The sequence below is a fragment of the Puma concolor genome, chromosome B3 (assembly GCF_028749965.1).
Source record: "Puma concolor isolate L17-30 chromosome B3, mPumCon1.1.hap2, whole genome shotgun sequence".
Lineage (NCBI taxonomy): Eukaryota > Metazoa > Chordata > Mammalia > Carnivora > Felidae > Puma > Puma concolor.
The window spans coordinates 50,688,524-50,702,086 of NC_141672.1; positions in this window are offsets into that span (position 1 = coordinate 50,688,524).

The window sequence follows — 13,563 nt, forward strand, 5'->3', positions numbered from 1 at the left end:
AGCCAGTTTTAGGTAGTTCACTTTGAGTCACGCTGGGACCTCAACATACCTATTTTGTTATTCCTTAGGTATGCTTGTTACAATGATGGTGGCGTAGTAGAATGTCTCAACTAAACCTTAACCTGTGGCCTCACCCACAGAGAAGGCGTGTTTTTATGTCAAGTTTCTATACACATGCAGCACATGGGTGTGTTACAGAGCTTTCTCTTCTGTTCTGCTGGCCCAGCTGACTGTTCCTGAGCCAGTGCTATGCTGTTGTTACTATGGTTTATCCTGTGTTGCACTGAGCAAGACTCCCTTCTTTGCTTTGTCAAAAAGTTAACTTATTTCTTGAGCTCCCCCAAAAGAAATCCAACTGGAATTTTGAGCAGGATTGCCCTGACTTTGTAGGTTAATCATTAATGTAATTAGGTCTTTATAGAGTCATCCAAGATAGGTCACCCTATATTAGGTCACCTAGTCCAAAAGCATGGAATGTACTCCTTATTCAGATCATTTCATTTTATTAAAATTTCAAAAACCTGTATGGAAGTTTTGTGTATTCTTGATTAATACCTAGATGTTTTGTAGTTCTTGTTGCTATTGTAAAGGGTATCTTTTTAGTAGTATCTTCTAGTAGCTATTGTGAGCAAAGAGAGACGCTGCTGAGTTGTGCAGGTTGATCTCGTACCTGGCAAACTTCCTAAACCTTATTAGTTTCTGATTTGTTCGAGTCTTTGTTTTTTCTAAGTTGACACTGTTTCTTCATTGCTGCAGGAAGAAACCTCCCCCATTTAATTTCTGTGGCAGGTAGCGGTGGTAATTAAAGGGGCCGACTCACTGGGGAGCAGTGGAAAGTGTTTCCTCCTCCCCCCACTACAGGAAGAGGGTGTCTCTGCTGACATTTGGGTTCTCCGAAGCTTCAGAGTCTTACCTCCACCCCCCCCCCCCCCCCCACACACACCCCTGCTTGTAATGGGAGAGAAGGAGGCCTCAAGTTCTCTGGCAACAAGGAAAGGGGACGGGAGGGATTGTCACCCAAAAGTGAGAGGGAGAGATTTAGAGAGGAGGAAGAAGACCGAGAAAAGGGAAAAACTCTTTTGAGGGGGACTTTGACAGGCTGGAGGCTCAGTCTGGGAGCCTGGGAAGTATCAGACAATAGATGGTAAAAAAAAAAAAAAAAAGTCTCTGGTTCCAGAAGAGTAGCTGGACCAGAGACCCACCATCTAGCAGTTCCACCAAAAATGCCCTGGAGGCGGCAGGGGCGGGTGTTGGTCACCTAATGTGGGGGTGAGGAGATCAAGCAGCTGGAGATAGGCGGGCACCTCCAAACCCCTCCCGCCTCCAGCCATGCCGACTGACTGATAGAGGCCCTGCCCTGTGACTGCTATCCCCATGCGCTGCTATGACCCAAATACCCAAAGCCACAGGGCCTAGGAACTTCCCAGGGTCTGAACTCTGTACTTCCCCAGAGCTCCTGCAAGTCAGAGCTGGATCCACAATGCACGGCCACGTTGAGAACCCTACACTTGGTTCTGAAAAGAAGTTTCCTGAGGGGAGGTCAGGAGTTGAGAAGGTTTTAACTAGGCAGCTTGTCTGCCTCGTTTAATGAGGAACCGTAGCTGAATTATTAAGGTTGCTTTGGTTTGAAAACCTCTCGGCGCATCTGAGAGAGGGCACAACAGGGCTGCCCTCTGCCCTGCACAGTATTTGACAGGACTGCTGGGGGCCAGGATGGGGTGGCCTTTGCCTTTGCCTCTTTTGCTCTTTTACTGACTTTCATGAATTCAGCAACCCAGGTTCCCAGAGCCCTGAATGTATGAATACTGTCCTTGGAGAATCTGCTGCCTTTAACAGATGGGAGGAGCAGAGGCATCCAGGAAGTCTGTTCCTGTGGAGAAGCAGACAGATGCCTTCAAATCCAACTCAGACGCCAGACCCCTTGGGTCTCGGGGGCAGACAGGCCTGGCTGTGTTTGTAAGCAAGCCATGAAGAAGGCAAAGTGTGTTTTGTAAATTTATAACCTCAACACAGAGGAGGCTATTCTGGAGGAAAGAAGCCAGGAAAAGGAGAGCTGGTAAGCCTGGTGAGGTAGCAAATGCCCTGACCTGTCAAGGTGCTTCTGAGAGCTGAAGGGCCAGGCCAGACCCAGGGGGTCCCCGAAAGCCTGAGTGAGACGGATGTTTCTGGGTGTGCTCCTCACTTCCTGTTGCAGCCTGTCTCCACACGCTGAGTGGCGGCGAAGCAACGGCTGGCAGTGACTCAGCTTTATAAATAGGACATCCACAGCGAAGATTATAGGAAATTCCCAGTCTTCTGCCTGGCCTTGTTTTAGGTGTGCAGTTCATATGAGCGAAGTCCCAGCCACCCTCCTCCGGCCTTCCTCCACACCGCCCCCCTGGGGCATTTGAGGCCCATCTCCTCTGCTTTGTGACTGGAAATCTCCCCAGGGGAGGTGTGAGCGGCACAAGGAATGGAGGTGTTCACCTCTGGCCTTGTTCAGACCCTCCTGGGGGAGAACAGCTCATGCTTGTCTCGCACCCCCCCCCCGCCCCCCGTGGGCCAAGGGCTCCTAACCTGCGTTGTCTCACTGACTTTCACTTTCTCCCAGGGGGAACTCGCATTATTATTCCCAGGGGGTAGATCAAGAAACCGGACTCCAGACCCATATCTGACTAATTCTGGATCTCCAGGATTAACGACAGATGCAAACTCTCCTAAACACAAAATAAGAGGGCAAAGGGACGATAGTGAAAAAGGGGGAGCTGTTTTCTGGAGAGAAAAATAGGAGACGGGTGCCAGTTCCCTGGCCCTCGGGTGATCCTGCTTTTTCCTTCTTTCCCCCAGTGACGCCTTCCTTGGCAGTGAGCTGTTTCTGGAAAGCCAGGCTTGAGCACTGAGGGGCTCAACAGCCCCTGCTGTAGCTGGGTTTGAAGAATCTGAGAGGGCTGTCTACACCGAGGAAGGAAGCTCTGCCACTGGCAGGGTTAGGACCCAAATACTATTCAATATTTGCCTAACAGCTCCCAGTTCCTTTGGAACAAGTAGCAGGAGGGGCCGTGCTGAGTCACTGGATGCTGAGGCATTAAACAGAAATGTGATGGGGCGCCTGGGTGGCGCAGTCGGTTAAGCGTCCGACTTCAGCCAGGTCACGATCACGCGCTCCGTGAGTTCGAGCCCCGCGTCGGGCTCTGGGCTGACGGCTCAGAGCCTGGAGCCTGTTTCCGATTCTGTGTCTCCCTCTCTCTCTGCCCCTCCCCCGTTCATGCTCTGTCTCTCTCTGTCCCAAAAATAAATAAACGTTGAAAAAAAAAATTAAAAAAAAAAAATGTGATACCCTGCCTTTTGATGGCTCTCCTCCTCTCCTCTCCTCCCTCATAATTAGTGGGGGCGGGGGGGGGGTGGCCTCTCTCACCAAGGGGCTGCAGGACCAGGCGGCACCTTCCAGGTTCTGGTGCTGGAGCTGGCACACCCACGCCTTCCTGGAGCGGCTGGGACCCCCAGGCTTTCCTGAGCTACAGGGCTGCATTTCCAACAATCTATGAAATTTCTCCTCTTAGATGCCCATGGAACTTCCGCTTTCAGGTTGATAATAGAGCGCTCCAAACTTCTTGTATTCTCTCCTGCAGTTGATGGCCTCCCCTTCTGAGAGTCACCGTAGTTAGCAAATGTTGAATCATCTTTATTTCCTCTGCTCCTCTCCTCCTCCTACTCTCCACGTGTAACTGATTCTCTTTGCCTTCGTGAAGGCCCGCAGTCTCCTCTCACTGCCTGGAGTGCATAGGCGGTCCTGGGGCCTGGCCCCCCTGCTCAGCTTCCCCTGACCTTTTCTGACCTGGGCAGGTGCATGACCCAAGCTGAGTCCATCAGAACCCTCTTCCCAGGGTTTTTCAAGCTGCATCAGGAAGTTGGACACCCCTTTCCTCCCTGGCTACCAGCTGGGAGGCCTGTGGCCATGCGACCTGCTGCCTGGAAAAAGCCTGTCTGCAGCAGGGCAGAGGGAGACCTTGCCGACGAGTGACAGGGAGAGAATTCCTGAAGGGATGGAGTTCCTAATCCAGCCTCCCTTAGCCCAATCCTATCCTCCACAGGGTCACCAGGATGCGGTACCGTTGTTTCCAACTTTTTGTTTTAAAAAAGATCAAACTACAGAGAAGATTACAGAATAATTCAATGAACACCCAGCTCTTCTTCACCCGAGTTCACCAACTGTTAGCAATTTAGCCACCTGTGTGCTCTCTATATGCATGTACACATTCTTTTCCTGAACCATTTGCAAATAAGTTGTTGGGGGCGCCTGGGTGGCTCAGTCGGTCAAGTGTCCAGCTCTTGGTTTTGGCTCAGGTCATGATCTCACAGTTCGTGGGATCAAGCCCTGTGTCAGGCTCTGCGCTAACAGCTCAGAGTCTGCTTGGCATTCTGTCTTTCTCCCTCTGCCCCTCCCCTGTGCTCTCACTCTCTAAATAAATAAATAAACATTTAAAAAAAGAAAAGAAGTTGTTGATATCATGACACTTCTGTTCTAAGTATTTCATTGTGTCTCTCCTAAGAACTTGAACACTTTGTGAATATGGATATGTGTTGGGTAATATTATTACAGTTTTTTTCCTTTTTCAATTCAAGATCCAATCAAGGTGACAAATTGTATTTAGTTGTCCTGTTTAGTCCCTTGTAGTTTAAATTTTTTTAATGTTTATTTTGACAGAGAGAGAGAGTGCAAGTGGGGAAGGGGCAGAGAGAGAGGGAGACACAGAATCTGAAGCAGGCTCCAGGCTCTGAGCTGTCAGCACAGAGCCTGATGCGGGGCTCGAACTCACAAACTGCGAGGTCATGACCTAAGCTGAAGTCAGATGCTCAACTGACTGAGCCACCCAGGCCCCTCTAGTCCCTTGTAGTTTAGAATCTCTAGTTCTTCTTTCCTTTTTTGATTTCATGATGTTAATATTTTTACAGCATAGCTGTCAGCTTGGATTTGTTTTTCCTTATGATTAGAATCATGCTATATATTTTTAAGGACAATACAACAGAAATGATGTGGGACCTTCTCAGGGCATTACATTAAGCGGCACATGATGTCAGTTTGTCCCTTTATTGGTGGTAGTGTTTGATCACTTTCTAAAGGTGGTATCTACCAGATTTCTTTGTGATAAAGGTACTGGTTTTCTTTAATATCTGGGAATAATTAAATATATATTCTTATGCCAGTTTCCTTAGCCCCAACTCCCACAGGTCAGTGCAAAGAGGGCCAGGTGATGCCTGGGCACATGGTGGGTTACATTCCAGGGGAGGAACCCCATGCTTAGGGAACCAAGCATTGTGTTATGGGCCATTATGCAGAGGAGGCATGATCTTTATCATACTGGACATTCAGCTTACCTGCACTTTGCTCCATGGGGAGACACTATCTCTGTCTTCCAAGACTACTTGCCGTACAACCTTCCCTGGAATGATAGCCCAGGAGAAAGGCAGCAAGTTCCACTGCTCATAGGACATCCACAAATGTGAGAGACCCGCAGAGAACTGCTTCTCAACAGGTCCATGAAAGTTCTCTTTCTACGACACAGTCCAATCATGCTCTCTCCCTATGGTGGCTGATTGTTCCCCAATATCCATTTTCTACATTGTCAAGAATGGAACCCTACTTCCCCACGGTGGCTGTGCCTGTGGTTCCTCAGAATTAAGTCTGCATTTCCCATCTTCCCTTGCGGCAAGGTGTGGCTGTGGGAGGAAGTTTTGAGGAATAGGCTTGAAGTGTTGTGTGCAACTTCCACTAAGTGCCCTTAAAGGATAGAAAACATGCCATTTTCCTTTCCTTTCCTCCTTCTTGTGACATAAAATAGCAACCTCTCTCCTCATGGCACTTCCTAATTCTCTCCTCTGCCTTTTGTTTCTCCATAGCATGTAACACCATTAACATACTATTCGTGTTGCTTATTTTGTGTATTGTCTGTCTCCTCTCACTAGAATGTAAACTCTATGAACAGTGCTGGTATGCCACAGTATATATGAACCAGTTGTTAAAATATTGAAACACTTCTGTACCAATTAGCGACTAGCCACTGCCCCATGTCCCTCCCATGGTACCCAACAGTCAGATTGGGCTGCCATAACAAAATACCACAAACTGGGTGGCTTCCACAACAGAAATGTATTTTCTCACAACACTGGAGGCTGGGATTCCAATATCAAGGTGCTGGCCAATTCAATTCCTGGAGAGATTACTGGCAAGGGCTCTGTTCCTGGCATGCAGATGGCTGCCTTCTTGTGTACATACACACACACCCCTACACACACATTCACAGAGAGAACAAGAGCGAGAACTCTCCCAACTTTCTTCTTAGAAGAGCTCTAATCTCACTGAACCAAGGCTCCAACCCCATGACATCATTTAACCCCAATTACCTCCCAAAGACCCCATCTCCAAAACCATCACATTGGGAATTAAGGCTTCAACATATGAATGGGGGGGGGGGCGAGGTTCACAGCACATTCAATCCATGACCCCAACTACGTAGACATTGACTCACACAGTAAAGGGCTTCCAGGAACCCACTTCTACAGTAGGGCCAGTAATTAACCAGTGCCCATTCTGTGCCCCTGAGGTGCTCAGTGAGGACTTGTTGGGTAAACAAACACATGCTAGATTCTGGCATGGCTCCATACCATTCCATCTTCCATTTTGAACTCGAGGAGCTAGAATCAGATTTTTCAATAAATAAAAGTCAGGAAAAATGCCAAGGGGGCAATTCTCTTCTATTTTTAAACAAAGGACTTTTCTCAAGTCCTTCCTGTTCCCTTCCCACCCCATGGAGAAGAGGAAGTGACTCTGAGCAGAAATATAGAGAGGGAATCATTTTTTTCCCCTAGAGATAAGTAATTACCAGGATCTTTCCCATATCAACCATAAGGGATTGGGGAGGCAGAGGCAACAGCAGTAGTGTGTGAGGCTGGGAAGGGAGCTGGGGGTCCTCAGTGCCACACACCTCTTCTCACTTACTTTGCCTTCCAGGAGGTCCTTCTGTGCTAAGGAGACCAGTGGTTTAAAGGCATGTATTTATTACATTCAAACGTGGGTGGGGGGGTGCATCTGGGGGGCTCAGTCGGTTCAGCATCCAACTTCGGCTAAGGTGATGATCTCACAGTTCGTGGGTTCCAGCCCCATGTCAGGCTCTGTGCTGACAGCTCAGGGCCTGGAGCCTGCTTCAGATTCTGTCTCTCTCTCTTTCTGCCCTCTCCTGCTCTTGTTCTGTCTCTCTCTTTCTCTCAAAAATAAATAAACATTAAAAAAATTAAACAAAAAACATGCACAAGCTCTATAAACCAAGCAATTCCTTGTTGTGCTATCTAGCTTAGAGCAATGCTCACACGCATGTAGGGAAGCCTTGCTTATAACAGCAAAAAGGCTGTTTAAATAGCCTAGTTGTCTAGCAATAGGGAAACAGCTAAATAAAGTGTGCCCTTGCTACAACACACGGAAAAGCATTTAACAGTTTAAAAGTGATGAATCGATCTATGTGGACTGATGAGAAAGAGGCCCCCCCAGTTTTGTTGTGCAGAGGAAAGTAGCAAGTTGAAAATAATACCTACAGGATTTGTAGAATTTGTATCTGAACACCCCCAAATACTTTGTTTTCTTTTAAAACTTCCTTAAATGTTATCATTTTAAGCATACAGGAAAGTTAGAATAAAATAACAAACGTTTACTTGTAGACCCACCGTGCAGTTTCCTAGCCATGTTTACTTTATTTTATTTTATTTAAAAAAATTTTTTTTCAACGTTTATTTATTTTTGGGACAGAAAGAGACAGAGCATGAACGGGGGAGGAGCAGAGAGAGAGGGAGACACAGAATCGGAAACAGGCTCCAGGCTCTGAGCCATCAGCCCAGAGCCCGACGCGGGGCTCGAACCCACGGACCGCGAGATCGTGACCTGGCTGAAGTCGGACGCTCAACCGACTGCGCCACCCAGGCGTCCCAGCCATGTTTACTTTAAAGGATTTTTTGTTTGTTTGAGCGAGAGAAAGAGAGAGAGAGAGAGAGAGAGAGAGAATGAATCCCAAGCACCAAGCAGGCTCCGGGCTGTCAGTGCTGATGAGCCCATCGTGGGGCTCGAACTCACGAACCGTAAGACGGTGACATGAGCCAAAGTCAAAAGTAGGACATTTAACCGACTGAGCCACCCAGGCACCCGTAGCCACATTTGCTTTAAATAGGAACCATCTTTGCCACGCAGCATCTAGAAAAATACATGTTGAGCATACACTATATGCCAGGCATTGCACTGAAGGTGGTGTCAGTTGATATTGGCATAATTGTGAACAAGACAGATGAGCAACCTGCCCTCATGGAGCTTAACAAACCCTGGGCAGACAGAACACAGCAGTATTTCATTATTACACATCCTAATGAATGCTAGGAAAAAAACAAGCAGGGATAACAGGGGCGACCTAGTTTGGGTAGGAAGAGCAGAGCCGAACCTTCAGAGGGGGTGAGCTGCAAACGGACGTCTGAGAGCTGAGCGAGAACAACCTGGAAAGACCAGACGCGGCAGAGGCCCCCAGAGTTGCAGAAGCAGGACTGGCTGTGTAATTAGCTACACTATTGCAAAGGAAAATACATGCAGGCCCCCAGTCAGGCGTGGGAAAGTCAATCTCCTCTTCCCAGGGGCTTGCTGCTCCAACCCCCGGCAGATGGGAGACCCCCAAAGGATTTCAGCCTCAGTCACAGGACATGTGTGATACCTGGATCCTGACTGAGTAAGAGCCTAATGTGTTGTGGGGCCACCAGCCTGAGCAGAGATCACTGCTGCTGTGCCCTGCCTAGAGATGTCATGTCAGGTGCCTGACTCTGACCCTCCCTACAATCCTGTACAGCCTGCTGCCGGGGGTGAAGGGTGACAGCAGAATGTGGGCCTCCCGCTGCCAACGTGCCTAGTTACTGCTTCAGGCTCAGGGTGGCAGTGGTCATAAGGAGGGCATAGAGAAAGGAAAGGTAGGCCAGGTGGGACCTGGGGCCCCTGGGAACAGGAAAGTGGCAGGAGGTGTGACCACAGTTGAGCCGAGGTTCCAAGCCTAGTGCAACTGGCCTGCTCCATTGTCCCATCAGGCGTCACTTGCAAAACACAAATTCAAAGATGATTAATAAATTCAAGAAGGTGGGGGCACCTGGGTGGCTCAGTTGGTTAAGCATCCAACTTAGGCTCAGGTCATGACCTCGCAGTTGGTGAGTTCAAGCCCCGTGTCAGGCTCTGTGCTGACAGCTTGGAGCCTGGAGCCTGCTTTTGATTCTGTGTCTTCCTCTCTCTCTGTTCCTCCCCTGCTTGTACTCTCTCTCTCTCTCTCTCTCTCTCTCTCTCTCTTTCTCTCTTTCTCTCTTTCTCTCTCTCTCTCTCTCTCTCTCAAAAAGAAATAATGATTAAAAACAAAAAAATTCAAGATGGTGGGGCCTCTGGATGGCTCAGTTGATTAAGTATCCAACTTTTGATTTCAGTTCAGGTCATGATCTCATGGTTCATGAGTTTTAGCCCCACATCAGGCTCTGCTCTGACAGCATGGAGCCTGCTGAAGATTCTCTCTGTCCCTCTCTCTGTCCCTCATCCCACCGTCTCTAAAAATAAATAAACATTTAAAAAGAAAAAAAAATTCAAGATGGGGGTGACCACAGGGTATTAAACCCCAACTACAGGCTCCCCTTCTGAGAATAAGGTCTGATGTGGCTACATTGGTCTCAGGCCCATGAAACTGACCCTGCTGAGAACTGAGCAGAGGCCATATGACAGATCACAGTGAGCAGTGGGCAGCAGATAAGGGCCAGGGGCCAGATGATGCCAGGATCTGTGGGTCCCTGCAAATATTTTATTCTTTGCATTTTCTTCTTCGTCCAGTGGGAAACCATCAAAGGGTTTCAAGCAGATGAGTGACATTTTAGGTCACACTGGTTGTGGTGTAGAGAGTGGATTGGGCCATGAAGGAGTGAAAATGTAGCCGACCGGTCCAGGTAAGAGATGGTAGTGAATTAGTCTGTTAGAGGCCATGGGAGAGAAGCAGGTGGATGAGAGACCTTTTATGAACATAGGGCAAAAGAAATGGTTGATGAACAGATCAAGGAAGGAAGTGCCCGGGGAATGGGAAGATTCAACCAGGCAGATGTTGAAGTCCAAGAGTAGGAAGATGCTTACAGCAGAGTGGAGGGGGAAGACCACAAGGTGGAGAATAAAAGCCCACTCAGGGTCCATCACAGACTGGCCTATATCCCAGGTCTGGGAACCTCAGTTTTGCAAATGGCACTTGGTTGCATTGTCCTGTGTCTGGATAAGCCAGGTAGAGTGAGCTGAGCTCCCCTCTGGCATCCTGGCAAGTTGTGCCTCACCGGTCGGATCTTTCCTTCAGATCCTAGCCTGGAGGGCTCATCTTGTCACCTTGCAGAACAACGTGTGAAGGCTGAGGATACCTGTCCTTCCCTGACATGCCTCCCTGCATGGCTTGGCCTCTTAACACACACACATACAAATGGGAGCACAGGCCAGACCACAGGAGGACAGCAGAGAGAACAATGGTTATATCTGTGAAATCAACCTGAATCTTGGTTATCTTGAATGCAAAGTGTGACCTTCCTGTCTGCCCAAACCCCTTCCCCTTTTCAGTCAGTTCTGAGGACCTGACTGTGGAGATAAGGGGCCTGGCTGTCCTCCTAGGCAGAGGATTACAACTGGGATTCTATTTTCATTCAGATACCAATGTCAAAGAAACCTCATGGGTTTCTTTTTTGTAAACCGGTAACAAATGTCCAACAAGGGAAGGGGCACAGAGGAGAAGGGAGATCGGGGAGGGAGGAAGGAGGGTTATTAAGGGAGGAGGAGGGAAGGGGAGGGGTTTGCTGAGCTGAGAGCTTTGTGAGAGCTGCCTGTCTGCCATCCAGCTTCTGGTGAGCTGTTGGCTTTGGAGAAGTGGCCACGGGAAGTAATGAGTAAGGAGAGCATTCTCACAGGCTTTGCTAATGCTGATGCGCACACAGAATGGGAGGAAATGCAGTCCTGGTTTGACCTAACCGTTGGTCCCTCTTTCATCATTATTAAAAGCCATCATTTTCTCCCTCCCTGGTGGCAAGGCTAGTTGGAAAGAAATTCAACTAAAAGTAATGTCTTGAACCTATTAATTTTGAATGGCCGAAAGGAAAAGGAGCCTGCAGAAAAAAGAAAACTGCTCGTATTTCCTGTTAACTGAGCCAAAGCAAACTCTCCTCCAAATTACTGAGCTGTTCTCAGAGCTCTGTGTTTGCACGGGGCACTGTCTGGCTCTGGGGCTATGCTCGAGAGCTCTCAGGACAGTCGTGTAACTGGGGACAAGCCGCATGGTGGGATCTAGCTTTTCTCAGTGTGCCTGCAGGAAGTTAATAAGAACTCCAAGGAAAAACTAGTTTGGGAAGCATTGGGTTCAAAGAAGTAAAATGGGTTTCTTTAGTATGTACAGCCTTAAATATACTAATGTGCAATGTCAGTCTTCAAGAAGTGTGCAGAAAACCCTGTGGATTTCCTACTCCACACCATTCCCTGCCTCACTTCTTTGCTCAGAAAACCTGGCTTTTGCTTATGATACCCGTGTGTTTCGTGGGCTCCTCCCCTGTTCCTCAGAGGCATGGTGGAAAGTCTGGGCCACCGCCCTTGACAGTGATTGCTTTAGGTGTGGGCATGAGATGCAGTTCTGCCCATGGGACGTAAGGCACGTCAGCCCTGGGGACTTCTAGGAAGGTTTTCCTCACTTTTAAACACAGGATGAGCACTTGCCTTTTCCTGTCTTTGGACACTATCGTGTGAAGACATGAGCTTGGAGCCGCTGCAGTCACGTTAGAGTCATGAAAACCAAGAACACCTCAGAGAAGCTGATCTCAATCCCCGATGCTGCTACGCTGTTGCATTAACTCTTTGAGCTTGTTTCTTTGTTGTTCAGGCCACAGGGCGTTCTGTGTTTTTTAAGATCATAGTATCCTGAAACTGAAAGGGACATGATGTGCAGACACTCCCAAACTGGTCTATAAAGAAAGAATGATAAAACCTGCCTTGTCTACCTCACTTCTTCCATAAGGTGTTTCTACTGAGCCAGGACTATGCCTGGATGTGATGCTCCCGTGCACAAACACACACACACGCAGACACACACATACACATTCACACTCATAGGACACTCCTTCTGTCCTTCCCACAGAAGGTCCTTCCCGACTGGCACTCTACTGAGAACCCTTGGGGACAAGCCAAGGAGTGAGGAATATGGAGTTGGAAGTTGGAGTCTCCAAGTTCTGTTTTAAGTTCTAAAACTCACATGAGCTTCTGGGCCTCATTTCTAACTTTGCGAAAAAAGTGTGTAAATGAAGATAGCACGTCAAGTGCATGATGCTATGCGTGGCACATAGTAGATGTGTCCTAAATCGTTGCTGCTAACAAAATGGGGGCAGGGGGAGGAGGACAGAAATAGACCAGTTTCAAATCTCATTTCTGCCTAAGAGTTATAACCATTCCCAATGTAAAACCTGTTCTCTGGCCCTGTATCAGTTTATAGCATCCACTTGTCCTCCACTCAGCAGGTAAAAGATAAAATAAAGGCATCATAGATGTCCTATGCGAGCACCCTGGCTGAAGGGGCTATAGTCCCTTTCTCTTCTGCTGAAGCAAGCCTGGGGTTCGGCTGGCTGGGGCTCCCTGGATGGCCAGTGACCTTCTGTGCACGCTGATGGCTCCAGGTTGCTTCTCGGTGAGAATTACACATGTACCAGCTACCCAGCTTTCCCCAGGACAATCTCCAGTCTAGACACTCATGTGGATGCCAAGGGATTGAGTTCCTCCTCATCCAGAACTCTGGCTAGGACTCAGCAGCAGCTGGCAGACAGCTGACCCAGAGCTTTGTGAGTGCTCTCTGTCTCTCTCTCTCTTGCCCTTTGAGACATTTTATTGTAATACATACAATAATCTCAGGATTGTCTCTCCTGTGTGTTTTCACCCATAATGCCAACTGAGATCATCAGTACAATGAAGCCAACTGAAGGGATGGTAGTGGGTTGTCCTGCCATTTTTCTAGATCTTTGAGTTGCACGTCAGATCTGGGGCTCCACACTTGTTTAACCTTCCTGTGAGGCTCACAAATATTTTCCTAGCTGTGAGCAACAATGATTTCAAATTCACCAATGTAACCATGCTTCATATCACAGTTAGGAACCGGACCGTGACCACAGAACATGACCTAATAAGAACCTGATATTTGCCTTTCTTTTGGGTGGCATTGGTGCTCTTGAGAGCATCTGTCAGGACATTCATGAGCACCATTATGGTGGCATGGAAAGACTGGGGGTTTGCTCTGTTTTATTTGGGCTGACAAACAGCACAGACAGCAAGTGGCTATGAGTAGGAGTGTGTGTGTGTGTGTGTGTGTGTGTGTGTGTGTGTGCATGTGTTATCGTGCAGGGGAGCATCACATCCAGGCATAGTCCTGGCTCAGTAGAAGTACCTTATGGAAGAAATGAGGTAAACAAGACAGGCTTATTATTCTTTCTTTATAGACTAAGAACCAGAGATTCAAAGAGGCACAGTGGCCTGCC